Below are 14,585 nucleotides of genomic sequence, written 5' to 3'. Positions count from 1 at the left end.
CTAAACACTACAGCCCCATCAAAACAATTTGCAACATGATCTACTTTGGCCTGCAGTCTGTTCTGATTCACCATTCGATCAAGGCGTCCCTGGAAAACGTAAAAGTCACTCAGAAACTACTCAACCAAGTTCCTTAATGAAGGAGATAGTTAATCTTATGGAATCAAGAAACCTTTTGGGCCTGCTGGATAGTTTGATGGCTCTGTTTATTGCACTTTAAACTTCCAATCTGGCTGTTTGAGAACCTAGCCCTTTAGAGCAGCGCAACACTTGGAGCTGACTAACGGCTTCGATTTTTGGACCTATTATGCATAGGGTGCAGAAGGATAAATACAATGTCATCTTGACACTGTAGACAGAGGCAGATTTAGGCAGCATGACTGGTTCTGCTGCACTGGGCGGTGAGTATAGGGGGCACTGCAGGGCAGCACAACTATGATGTAGTAGTGAATTGAGCAGAATGGAAGGGGAGGGGGGGGGCAAATTGATCAGGGCACAACCTGCTCAAAGCAATCCCTCCACTACAGATTTCCAAAAGCAGGATAGGAGCCTTGTGGGTAGTTTAATAAGCTATATGAAGTGGGTGTGAAAACCAAAAGTACATGAGGCTACTATGGGGAAATGAGAGGAAGTTTCTAGGGGACAAGGTGATAATGACAGTTGGGAATAGGGATCAGGGAGAAATTAAGTCAGCTTCACATTTTAATGCAAAACTACCCAATTCATTCTTCCAGAAAGAATTTGCAAACCAACCACAGATATTCTTCAAAATTTGCACTTCCTTGAATGTGGCTATATAGGTCTGCAAGCAAACTATATGAAACAAAAAGGCAGACATTAGGGAAAAGTGAGCATAAAAATCCACATATTGGCACAAACAGCATCTGAAAATGTGTTGCTTTAAAAAATAAGGCTTACAAAAATTGTACATTAGGCAAAATTGCACACAAAAAGCTGTGTATATGGAGAAATGTGCAGTAAAATGATGATGTATCCTTGTGAAGGCTTTTTTAAAAAGCAAACAAATGTGGAGTAATGAACCTAAGATAGGAAATGTGAGAACCTGGAAAAACCCACCCCCAGTTGGAAATAGTGGTAATGGAGCTGTTTAATCGCTGCTCTGGACATTAAAACATTGACTCACTTACAACACATGCTCTCACAAGCTCTGTTCCGGCATTCAGTGGGAGGGTTCTGGGATGGTGCTAAGAACTCAATGACTGCCTCTTCCCATACGAACCTACCCGGTCCCTAAGCTCCATCTTCTGAGGCTCTCCTTCGTGTGCCTCCTCCTCAAGAGGTTCGGAGGGTGGCAACACAAGAACGGGCCTTCTCTGCAGTGGCTCCCCGTTTGTGGAATGCTCTCCCCAGGGAAGTTCACCTGGTGCCTTCATTATACACTGTTAGGTGCCAAGCAAATACGTTCCTTTTTAACCAGGCCTTTGGTTGATTTGATTTACATCCTATGCCCTTTAAAAATGTGTTTTGTGTGTGTGTGTGGGGGGGTGTATTGGGTTGTCATTTTATTTTTATCAGGTATTTTGTGGCTTTATATATTGATTTTATTCTGGGAACTGCCCTGAGACCCCGGGGTATAGGACGGTATATAAATTCTACAAACAACAACAACAACTTACCTCCAGCCCTTTGTGCTAAAGGTGTGAGGGATGGGGTTGGGCTGTGCTGGGATGATGGGTCTGGTGCAGGCCCCTATATAGCTTGCACCCTCAGTCATTGGCCTGAGCACCTCAATAGGGCTACAAGGCTGTACCTATTCCAAAGAACTTTTTCAAGTTTTACCAGGGCCAGCACCCGGCTGGAGTGGGTCCCATCAATAGCTGAGCCTCTGTCTTGTGCCTTAAATAGCTGCTAAGCAACCTCAGTAGCTGAAGTTTTTCTCTTCTTCGCATCACCACATCAGGAGAAGCTCCACCTATATCGTGCCATTGTGAAAGGCACAGGGATCCCGCCCAGGGATTAAAATAGGTGGCAACCTTGTACGTTAGTCTCCACCTTCATAAAAATGCCTTGATTTTCCACAGCAAAATTAAGACCCACCTCCCATTCTTAAAATGGCATTTTGCTTGTCTGCTGGAAGAATTAATTTCCAGAAAAGACTCGTCTCCTGGCTATTGCGGCAGTTGTCTTTGATTTCATGGCCAAGGTGATTAGTCTCGTCTGACATCCAAGAGTAATGAGATTAAGGAGTCTGTGGCAAAAGAGAGAGAGAGAGAGGAGAATTTTGCTCCAAGATTAAAATGTAAGAGAAACTCGGAGGGCTGATTAAATAAAGTGCTGGCTAATAAATAGTGCTTGAGGAATCTTCAGGCTTGAAACAAGCTCAGCTGCAGGACACATTGTGCTAATTGGTATCCACAGAGAGACCAAGATGTAACCTAGCATGCCCTCTAGCATTTGCTGGGTGAAAATAAGTACCTAGGTTGCACGAAGCTTGGAGACGAGGGGCAAGCCTCTTGTGAATGCAGAGTCTCAGCGGTTCCTGAGTGAATGCAAGAATACTCATGGTCAAGAGCGTGTAAAAAGAGTCCTGCTGGATTAGACTAAAGGTCCATTTACTCCAGCCTCCTCTTTCCTGCAGTTGACAGGCTTTTGGAATTGCACAAACATGGCATGAGTACAATTGGCTTCTTCCACTGTTGTTCCTGCTTCCCCACAATTTAGAGGAAGGGAGTTTCTTATACTGGGGAAAGAATAAAGCCATGATTACTGGCAGCTATGGACAGGCTCCACAAAATGATTTGACCACCCAACTTGGCAGCCTTCACTACATCTTGCGGTTTGTACAGACAGCACAAACATCTTTATTTTTTCTTTCTTGCATGGAGAGATGCACAAAATCCCCAGACATTCACTGAAAACCATAGTGATAATGCTAGTTAGAAGGTTACAATCCCATTCAACTCTTCTACAAAGTAAATCCTATTAAACTGAACAAGGGGAAACTTTTAAGATTGGAACTGCTCTGGTGGGCACTGGATTTGGCAGGCATGGGCAGAGGCCTGCTCATACAAGATATTGTGTACCATGATGCTAGTGTGTGTGTAAGAAAAAGAGAGGTCAGAATTGTGCCTACTGCCCCTGGCCCTGGTGTCCATGTATACATTTGATTTACATGGTATTTTGCAGCAGCTAAGTGTGCATTTCCAATGCATGCAAAGCCCTGGGAGAAGGGTAGCAATTGGGAAGAAGTGATAAGCAGCAAGACTCAAACATTTGTGTCTGGAGACAGTGGAAGAAAACCTGATCGGCATATTTTGCTGGCATGAAATTTCAGAGCACACTGGATAACATGGGAAACTGCAGCTAAGACCTGAATTGTCACTAAACTTCACTGTAATTGCAACCTGAAATACACAGCCATTGTGAAATCGTTCAGTACACATTTTGAGGCAGGGTTGGATTGAATCAGTTTATGATAGCTATGTGAATGGGCAAACCTGGAAAGAAACTGCAATGCAGAATCCTCAACCTGCTTTCCTTAAGCACCGAGCCTCCCCAAATCATTTAGCACCACTGCTTTGAGGACTATTTCATGTGGGCAGATCCACAGGCCCACTACTGCAGAAAGGACTATTTCATGTGGGCCACATTGGCTTTTCACACTTGACAGCCAACATGGGAAAAGATTGCTGAGCTGGAGATGGTTCCACAACTGTTGACCATTCAACAGGACTGTCTGTCAATAATGCTAGCCATTTACATTCATGGTGTTCTTATATATCCTACCATGAAGCCATCAAAGGATGCAGTCCACATTAGGCTTCTGTACAAAGCAGCGATTAGCTTAAATGCCCTCCCTGCCCATCATCTTTAGGCCTGTCACTAGTTCAAGTGGCTGATGGCAACAATAAGCCCTCAGCATTTCCTGTGACAAGTGGAACACATTTTCCCACCTCCCTCCCTCATCTTCCCTGCTTTAGATTTGGCACAGATAAAACAGCACAGAGAACAACTTGACAATGAACTGTTATTAGTGGTATGAAATCAGAGTCTCTGGAAACTAGAGGGTGAGTATAGTCGTAGTGATGCTTAATAAATGGCTTTGGGCAAGTCACCATGCTCCAGCCTAGCCTATTTCACAACATTGTTGTTTTTATAATTTATTTTTTATTAAATATTTTCTTGGTTTACAAAAGTACATGCCTTGTCTCTATTTTCTGCTTGTACAGTCTTTCTTACAAATCAGTTACGCAAGAAGAGCAGGGAGAGGAGTGATGGTGAGGCTTATATTCTTTCATATAGTGTACATGTGGGGTTTTGTGTCAGTGTCAACTGGGTAGGTTCTTTTTCTATTTGTTTATTATATTTACTTGGTGGTGAGATGTATTAGGGGCAGGGTGTGGTTAGTTGCCTGTGGTTGTCTGCAGTGGGGTTTGTTTGCATTTATGAGAGGGGGGGGCTTGTTAGGTCAGGTAAGCCAGATTGATTCATATGCTGTTGGTGGATTCTTGTCATTATCTTGTTGGGCTGTGTATGCGATAAAGGGGAGCCAGAATGGGGTGAAGGTGTCCTCTTCTATTTGTCCCTGTGACAGTTTCAGTTTATTGGTTAGCTTTTCTAGCAAGGCCGTTTCCCCATACAATTTGATACCATAGGTTCATGTTTACTCCTGACAGGTCTCTCCAGTGTTTGGCTATGAGGCTTATGGCTGCTGAGAGTAGGTGGGTTATAAGCTCTGTATAATGTGAGTGGTCATTCAGATCTTGGAAGATGTTCAGTAGGGCCAGTTCTGAGGTGGGTTCTAATACAGAGGTACCTTGGGTTAAAGACGCTTCAGGTTACAGACTCCACTAACCCAGAAGTAGTACCTCAGGTTAGAACAGAAGTAGTACCTCGGGTGAGAACAGAAATTGTGTGGCGGCAGCGGGAGGCCCCATTAGCTGGTGGTGGCAAGAGATCTGTATCATTGCCTTTATATTTTAATTACAGGCATGGCTTCTGCAATATTAAGCGACCTATGATGGGATGGCTTTCAGATACTCTCTCAAGCCTCCTAATGCAATCAACAGGCATGCTTATTAAATTATTCTTTTGCAGTAGAGAGTCAAGCAATACTTCTTGCACGTAGCGGCATGGAGCAGGAAAATGGGAACTTGCATGCAGACTTTTAGCATTCTAACCTGAAAATGGAAGTGAGCGCCACCAGTCAGAATGGAACAGGCTTTCTGATATTGCTGCCTGAGGGCAGTACAATCCAAATGGAAGTCTAGGGAGCATTTCCTGGGGGGATGGGAGGAGCAAAACTCCCTTCTCCCCCTTAGGATAATGCCCTTAATTTTCCAATTAAAGGACAGGCTGCTTTGCGAACCCCTTTCACCTTAGCTTCAGTGGACTGGCTAATGTGTCTGTCTGTGTGGGAAGCATCCCAAAGCCATTCACAGACAGAATGTAAAGAATAAAGCAGCCTGCCTATGGATACTGCCATAGTAACACCGTACAGGTTTGCGTCATTATGTGCGTAGCTGAAGTGTACTCTCACCATTGCAGGAAGCACTTCTGCATCACCATGGCTGTATCTTTAGTTGGGGCAGCTTGCTCAGTGCAATTTCCAGGCAACTAGAGATGGGCACGGTACTGCAAGGACGTCAAGAGAAATCTCAGAGAGGTGCTGTTCACTGTGTGCATCATGTGTACCTATTGAAGCACCACCTTCTTCTTTGCCATAGATCTTTTGTTTCCTTAGCACCATCTCCTCCCAAATGTTACAGCGGGCAGAAAAGGGGCCTCAACGCTGTCCTGTTTTCTTGCTTTTCATCCACCCGCAAATTCCAAGAGAAGTGGTGCGATCTTATTTATAGTTAAAGGTAAAGGTAAAGGGACCCCTGACCATTAGGTCCAGTCGTGGCCGACTCTGGGGTTGCGGCGCTCATCTTGCTTTATTGGCCGAGTGAGACGGCGTATAGCTTCCGGGTCATGTGGCCAGCATGACTAAGCCAGTTTTGGCAAACCAGAGCAGCGCACGGAAATGCCATTTACCTTCCTGCCAGAGCAGTACCTATTTACCTACTTGCACTTTGACGTGCTTTCGAACTGCTAGGTTGACAGGAGCAGGGACCGAGCAACGGGAGCTCACCCTATTGCGGGGATTTGAACTGCCGACCTTCTGATCGACAAGTCCTAGGCTCTGTGGTTTAACCCACATACCATTGTAGGGCTGCATAGGATTGCAGCCCTAGTTTCTGTTATTTGGTTTTACTATTGCACTTGGGAATGGGAACAAAACTGGCAAAAAACAGAAGTTGTCTAAGAAAAACAACTTCTTCTTTGTTGCAAACCACTATGATGGTGCCCTCTGGTGGAGAGAAACATCCAATATTTTGCATAAAAGTATTTTAGAAAAGACAGATTGCTTTTTCCCATATGCCTTTCATAGATGGGGAAATTTATTTACAACAGCCCTGGACTCCGGACTATAATTTGATTAGCTCAGGTCTAAACTCTACACACCAGTATAAATCTATTTCTTTCACCCAGAGAGCTCACTTGTCACCACATAAGTATAATACAAGCTTCCTGTAACCTGGTGCCTCCAGATATTTTGGACTCCAACGTCCACCAGCTACAGCCAGGATGGCCACTGGTCAGGGATGATGGGAGCTGTAGCCTTTTTTATTTTTTTGTAAGGCACCAGGTTGTGAAGGGTTGATTTACGCTGAGGGAGGTGCATGGGCCCCAAAATTTGCCTTATATGTGTACATTTTAAAAAAATCTTATTTGTTTCTGAGTTGCTCTCTCTTTCTGCTTCAATCTATAAATTGGGTCCCCGATATAAAGTAAAACTCCTTATGCCAATAAAGGCCAATAACAACAAGTAAAACTCTCTTTACCACATTTACTGTAGCAAGGAATTCAAAGCTATAACTCCCTTTTTGCCAAAGTGGATGAAATTTACAGGCACAGGAGCCTCTCCAGAATGTCTCAAGTCTGCCAAATTGCAGGCAAATAAACCCAGGGGCATTTTTTTGTGAGATAGTGAAAGTATTCACTTTCCTCCATATTCTCATATGGGGGCAGCAGGTAGGCCTTTTCCTCTTGGTCTTTCTCATGTGAAAATGATAAAGGGTTGGTCAAGTGGTACATATTCTAACTCAGGCATAGGCAAACTCGGCCCTCCAGATGTTTTGAGACTACATCATCCCTGACCACTGGTCCTGTTAGCTAGGGATGATGGGAGTTGGAGTCCCAAAACATCTGGAGGGCCGAGTTTGCCTGTGCCTGTTCTAACTTGTATATTTTTACAATCTTTGTAGCTCCACACAGGCCTCCCCTTTCTGGTGCTTGTTTCTGTCCTCCATTAGATGTTAGAGGCCTCTGATACTTGTTACAACATGAAGCCATCTAGAACACTGCATACAGAAATGTGAATGGCTTCAGTTTTATCTTTCCATCTCAAAACAGAACAATGTAGCATTGGGGGGGGGGGTAACTTCAAAAATGAATTTTAACTTTTAACAAAACAAAAATGGGGGGGACCAGAACTCTTCAGTGTTCCTCATGTGGCATGTTGGGCAACCTTACCATGGTCTTAGAGAAACCCAGAGTTATAGGAACATATGGCGCTATATTAGGACAGAAAAGTATGATAACAACAAAGTGACACAAGGCTTTATGAGAGCCGTGATCTGCCTGGCAGGGATTTATTGACATTGCATTTTGGAGGTGGGGTAAAATGCCCAACTTATCTTCATTTGATTTGCTATTCAACCCTGCCCCCCAGAGCTGATGCACACACCTAGTTTACACCAAATAACTACTATTACTTGTATGCAAATATGAATCCCCTCTCATTGACTCAGCTTTTATTTTTTTAAAAATCTGGAAGATCCTTCATTAATTGCTTGATATAAAAGTGATTGGACTACTGCAATGTACTCTACATGGGGCTACCTTTGAAGGTAACTTGGAAACTACAACTAATTCAGAATACGACAGCTAGACTGGTGACTGGGGGCGGCTGTTGGGACCATATAACACCAGTCCTAAAGGATCTAAACTGGCTCCCAGTATGTTTCTGAGCACAATTCAAAGTGTTGGTGCTGACCTTTAAAGCCCTAAACGGCCTCAGCCCAGTTTACCTGAAGGAGCGTCTCCACCCCCATCGCTCAGCCCAGAGACTGAGATCCAACTGCAAGGGCAACAACTATCTGACTTTTAGAATACACCTGAAGGCAGCCCTGTACTGGGAAGTTTTTAATGTCTGATATTTTATTGTGTTTTTATATGTGTTGGAAGCTGCCTAGAGTGGCTGGGACAACCCAGCTAGATCACTGGAGCATAAATAATAAAATTACTACTACTACTAGTAGTAAACTTTCTGCTGTCTAAAAACACAGCACTGGAAGGAAGGTGCTATCTGGAAACAATGGTATCCTTCTTAAAGATTGTTGAACAGAAAGTGAAGAGTACAGCCAGCTTTTCCCAGCTGTTGCTCTTCAGATACTTTGGTCCACAATTTCCATCATCCCTCACCATTGGCCATGCTGATCAAGGCTGATGGGAGTTTGAGTCTAACAGCATCAAGAAGGCGTGGCATTCTGGCTATTAACTGAATGATGCTTGTGGCCCATACTCATAGTAATTCAATCAGAGACATCACCTTGCCAACAAAGGTCTGTATAGTTAAAGCTATGGTTTTCCCAGTACCGATGTATGGAAGTGAGAGCTGGGCCATAAAGAAGGCTGATCGCCGAAGAATTGATGCTTTTGAATTATGGTGCTGGAGGAGACTCTTGAGAGTCCCATGGACTGCAAGAAGATCAAACCTCTCCATTCTGAAGGAAATCAGCCCTGAGTGCTCACTGGAAGGACAGATCCTGAAGCTGAGGCTCTTTGACCACCTCATGAGAAAAGAAGACTCCCTGGAAAAGACCCTGATGCTGGGAAAGATTGAGGGCACAAGGAGAAGGGGACGACAGAGGACGAGATGGTTGGATAGTGTTCTCGAAGCTATCAAGATGAGTTTGACCACACTGCTGGAGGCAGTGGAAGACAGAAGTGCCTGGTGTGCTCTGGTCCATTGGGTCACGAAGAGTCGGACACGACTAAACGACTAAACAACAACAACAAACCTTATTATATCCAGAAAGGTTGTTTTATTGCTTCTTCATACTGACTACAGAGTCCACGGGGTCCCAGTCCTTGCTATACCTGCCTACTTACTTGGAAGCAAGTCCCATTGAACTCCGCTTTTCTCTTTCCCACACAGCCCTGCTTTGATGGACAGTCAGCATAATGGAGACTAGTGGTGGACTCAGAAGATTCCTCGTCATTTTGTGTCTTTTGGGTTGGTCCTAAGGGAGGCATTGCCTGACCAAGCATTTTAGAATTGTTCTTATGCACCCAAAATGGCTTGCTTTCCTTTTCTTCAAGTTTGCTGTGTGTCTTACTCACTAATGACAAAATGTGAATTGGTCCATGGTCAATATGAGCATGGAAATTGTACTGTAGAAAAGCAGAGCCCAGAATGAGCAGAGAGGTAAGTAGCAAGAGGGAAACGAATCACAAGGTGACTTGCCTGGCTCATTCCCTTTGGGTCATCTGCAGCTTTTTGCATTAAGCATCTTTCTGCAGTAGTGGACCTGCCCTCTGATTTCGGCATGGAGAAGCATGTGTTTCATAGATGGACCTTTGGGACTGAGGTGGGCAGATGATCACTCACGAAGGGTATACAAATAAGTTTTCTGGATGGCTGTAAAGTTACGAAATCAAGGATACAAGGACTGTTTCAGTTTTTCATTCTTTCGAACTGCCGAAAGAGGTGTAGTCAGCAGAGGGTGCTGGTTCACATGAAATGAAATCATCCCTTGCAGTTGGTGTCCCTGATTAAGAGGCAGAATAGAGCATCTTCTACAGTTTCAGGTGAGGACCCCCTCTTCCCCGAAACTGGACAGTACAAGGAATTGGACAGTCTTATTTAGAAGATGTAAACACTTGGCAATTAAACAGGCTCCTTTGGAAAACAAAAGAAGAAAAGGTAATATTTTTCTACAGTCCAGGAGCAGGTAACATATAGAACCTTGACCTTTCAGGACAGCAGGTTATTAAAGTCCAGCAACTTGGCAACCAATGATCCAGACTGGGGCAGGCCAGTTGGCATCCTGTGGATTGATTCTCCCCACAAACAGGTCAATGGGCTCCTCCCCACCCAAAGTAAACTTGTCCAGCAACTTCAACAGCTAGCTAGCAGTGATTGTATGTATCAATTCCTGCTCACCTCATGCTACCATGCTACCCAGTTCATTGCTATCTACAAGGTAAATTCTTCACAAGCTTATTGATCCCTATATGAACAACAATATGTGAACTTAAACACCACTGTCCATCAAAATTCACATTTATCAAAATTTTGTTATGCAGTTCTCCAGCCAGCAATGTTTACAAAAATGTATTTGTTATGGGAAAGTGTGCATAAATCTGAATGAATTCACAAACATTTAAAAGGCATTATATTAGGGGAAATTGCCTGCAAAGATGTGAGCATCAGTCAAAACGGCATATGAAAATGTGTCTATTAAGAGAATTTTGCACTAAAATGTTGGTGAATTTTCATGAGGATTTTTTAAAAATTGCAAATTGCTGCAAACTATGGAGAACTGACAAATTTGGACCAGGCAGCATATCAGGTCCCAATAAGAGGGTTCTTGTCACCATAGGTCTACAGTTCCCATGGAGCACCCAGCACACCCTGTAGAAGGACTGATATCTACATAGCTTCGAAAGCATCTCTTTTTAGTACTGCACTACAGAAAATAATCACTAGGTGGCAATGCTGGTATTTTAAGTTTCCTATACTTAAAATGTAAACTGTTCAGGTGCCAGACACCTGCCTGGGTCGTCTTTTTTTCTGCATTGCCCAATCAGAAAGTTTTCTTTCTTGATGGGTAGCTGGCTCTTCCTGAAACGCTGCAGTTGTTTCAGTGCAAATGCAAATGATAAATCTATTGGGGGAAAAACCAACCCACAAAAAGAGGCAACACAACCAACTAAAAAAAAAAGTGTTTAATGGGAGTGGTTGTACCTCTGGTATGTTGTGCTCCTTCTTGAGTAGCAAGGTCCCCACTTTGCACTCAGCTCTCCCATGTGGCTCCTAGAAGTTGTCAGCATGCAGCAGTGGCCACACCTCAGGAATGGCTTTGACTGGCCAGCTAAACCAGGTGAGGGTAGCTGATGGGTCTCAAATCTTCAGTGAGTTATAGACTTCCCAAGCATGCAAAGACCGGCTCTGGTGGATTGAGCAGATGATACCAATAGTGGGTCCTATGGTCAAGAAGGTGGTTTCTGCATGTTCCTTAGAGGGAAGTGAGGGGAAGATTGGACTCATCAACCTGGGAAGGTAGTTCATCTAGGGGAAGGAAAACTCTGATACTAAATTTCTGGGAGAAGAAAAGGCTAGGGAGTCAACCCTACACAAATCTGGAGTGGACTCCCTAAAGTGGTTGGATGACATGTTGTACGCTTCCTTCTAGCTACTCCTGTAGCCAAGCTGGTACCAAACATCTTGCTCCGCTCTCCATTAGGCCAAGAAGGAGGTCTTATCATCTGGGCAGCCCAGGACTTGCACACACACTGCCCAAGCTTGCGTTCTGGGGAGATCCGTTCAGTGCTCCTAATGCAGCAGTTTGACTCCACTCCTGGAGGCGTACTCCATTATCTCTCAAGGCAGACAGATGCTAGCAGCAGATCACCACCATTTATTTGTAGGCCTCCTTTCCATAGTATAGGGACATGGGTGGCGCTGTGGGTTAAACCACAGAGGCCTAGGACTTGCCGATCAGAAGGTCACGGTTCAAATCCCCGCAATGGGGTGAGCTCCCATTGCTCGGTCCCTGCTCCTGCCAACCTAGTAGTTTGAAAGCATGTCAAAGTGCAAGTAGATAAATAGGTACCATTCCGTTGGGAAGGTAAACGGCGTTTCTGTGCGCTGCTCTGGTTTGTCAGAAGCGGCTTAGTCATGCTGGCCACATGACCCGGAAGCTGTACACCGGCTCCCTCGGCCAGTAAAGCGAGATGAGCGCTGCAACCCCAGAGTCAGCCACGACTGGACCTAATGGTCAGGGGGTCCCCTTTACCTTTACCTTCCATAGTATACTATGCTCAAGGTGGCTTACATTAGGAACTTTATTTTCATAATTCACAAGTTATTTAGTTCATAATACGTTCTTAATTCACACAATATAACAAAATTCAAATTAACAAGAAGCTAATGAAAGCATCTCATTAAGACATTTTCAGTAAAATTAAACGGCCCCTTATACTGCATAGTAAGGTCAAACAACAACTTACAAAAGAAGCTAAAATAAGACACCATCAAAATTAGATCTTGGCCCCAACAGAATCCCCAACACCTACCGCCCCCCGGTCTCTGGGCGCCCTGAGCAGCATGTTTTTTTCTGGACTCCCAACAAGATGGCCTCTGGTACTTTCAGCAGCTGCTTTTGCAGCTGGAATCAGTCAGAGCCCCAATAATGGTCAACGTTTCCCTTTTTTAAAGGGAAATTCCCTTATTCCGAATAGGATTCCTCACAAGAAAAGGGAAAAGTTGACAGCTATGGCCCCAACCCTCCCAGGCCAGGTGGAAATAGGCCAGCAAAGCAGGGAGCAGGTCTTGCAGGACTCACAGTCAAGATTTATTTATTTATAGTATGCTAACCATCCGTCATATTCCCAGAGCAGTTTTATTTTGATGCAGATTTGTGGACCCCTCCAGCTTTAGTGGCTTCATGGCGATGGGAAATGGGAGAAGAGGACGCAAGGCATTTTGCAGGAAAGTGATACAATTACTCTTTGACATGGCTGAGCTGCTCCTGGGCTGCTTTGTTGCAACACAAACTTCTAGTCCTGTGAGACACTTGAAGCCCCGCCTACTAGCAATGTGGCAAAGTATCTCAACCCACCCAGATCTCTTGGAATGCTCTGTCCCTCCCACCTCCTCACTGCACCCCTAACTTTAAATTGCAATTTAGTATGTAGACGTAGGGAGCAAACATACTTTGGAAATTGTTTACTATCTCATGATTGTTGGCTGTTATACTGCACATTTCAATATTTACAGTCTGATTCAAGTTAAAACGATTAAGTGAGAAATAATTTCTGAAGCAGAAGACTAAGAGCATGAGGATAACATATTTAGTAAGTAAATAGCATTTTAATTTGAATCAGACTTTGTTGCTTAAGTTGTTATTTAATTCAAGGTTAGTAGCACTAACGGTGATTTCCTTTTAAGCATTGTTTCATTTACACATAAGAAGACATAATAAAAGTATTAAAATGCTTATTTATAAAAATTGAAACTATAGCTGAGGTTGCAACCCTATGCCAATTATTCAGGAGCAACTCCCTTTGAACCCAGTTCAAAAAAGCAGGCTTAAGGTTCTCCTGTTATTGATATTTTACAGGCAATAAATTCATAAGCAAGTTAAGCCATGGTAACATGTTTGGACTCAAACAAATTCCACTTTATCTGCATCAAACGGAACTAGATCAGAGCAAGTTGACAACTGGACTGTGGAACATACTAATCTTTAATAAGAATTGATTTGTTAAGGAATTAAACTTATGATCATGTCTTTACAGCATGGGTTTAAATATTTGCATGTGTGCGTGCGCCTGATCAATTTTGACATCATTTGTGTGTTTTTTAAAGAATCTTAACTTTTATATAAAAAAGTGTTCCAAGCTAGGTAGATGATCTTATCAGTTATCAAACCAAAAGAATTTCATTTGAAATAAGACAGAAGAACTGATTTAGTATTGTATACTTTAAGAAACATATGGGTCACCAACCTAAGAGTACATGCATGTTCTGTGTGGTGTCCTGTATGCTTTTCACGGGAGTGATCTACCCTGGGGGATACTATACAAGGGAGCCAAACAAGACCCTGATCCCCTTGATCATCTCAGCTTGGGAAAGAGGTTCCTTTCCAGAAGATGTCTCCAAAGGACCCCCAAAGTTGTTTTTTTTAGCACTACCACACAAAGTTTATAAAAACAATATTTGGGGCAGCTTAAAGGAACAGGTACCATTTTCCACTAAGCTTCTCTATTTAAACTGCTCCTGTGTCCACTGTTTGGATTGCTTTTAGTTGAACTAGATCAACTGTGACCTGTTCCTAAAAAGAAAATCCCAAGAGGAAAGGGTGTGGATGCATTTATGCCTATCAGACTTCACTAAGTAGCCATCAAATGATTAGAAAAAGCCACACACACACACACACCTTGTCTGGTATTGATGCCCTTGCATTTTCTCCCTTAGATACATGAAAAAATGCCAATACTTTTTCCATAGGATTCTACTTATTTAATGTTCGTCTGTTTGCCAGCGGAACTTTTCAGCTGAGAATGATCCATTCTGTGTTATGTGCCCCATATTCTGATAACAAAAATGCTTAGAAAACCAAAGCAGCCAGGTTGAAGGAAAGATGAAATAAGATTGATTTCATTTTCTTCCTTTCTTTTTTCACTCGAAGCCACAAATGCTGATTTTTTTTTGAAGCTAGCAGTTGGGGAACTCTGCTCTGTTCTACCACACAAAGAAAACACCAGCATGGTTCTAAAGAAACCCAGAC

Source organism: Podarcis melisellensis (genome assembly GCF_964234715.1).
Source record: "Podarcis melisellensis genome assembly, chromosome: 6".
Classification (NCBI taxonomy): Eukaryota; Metazoa; Chordata; class Lepidosauria; order Squamata; family Lacertidae; genus Podarcis; species Podarcis melisellensis.
The sequence above is the reverse complement of the archived record's forward strand: the minus strand, read 5'-3'. Positions refer to the sequence as shown.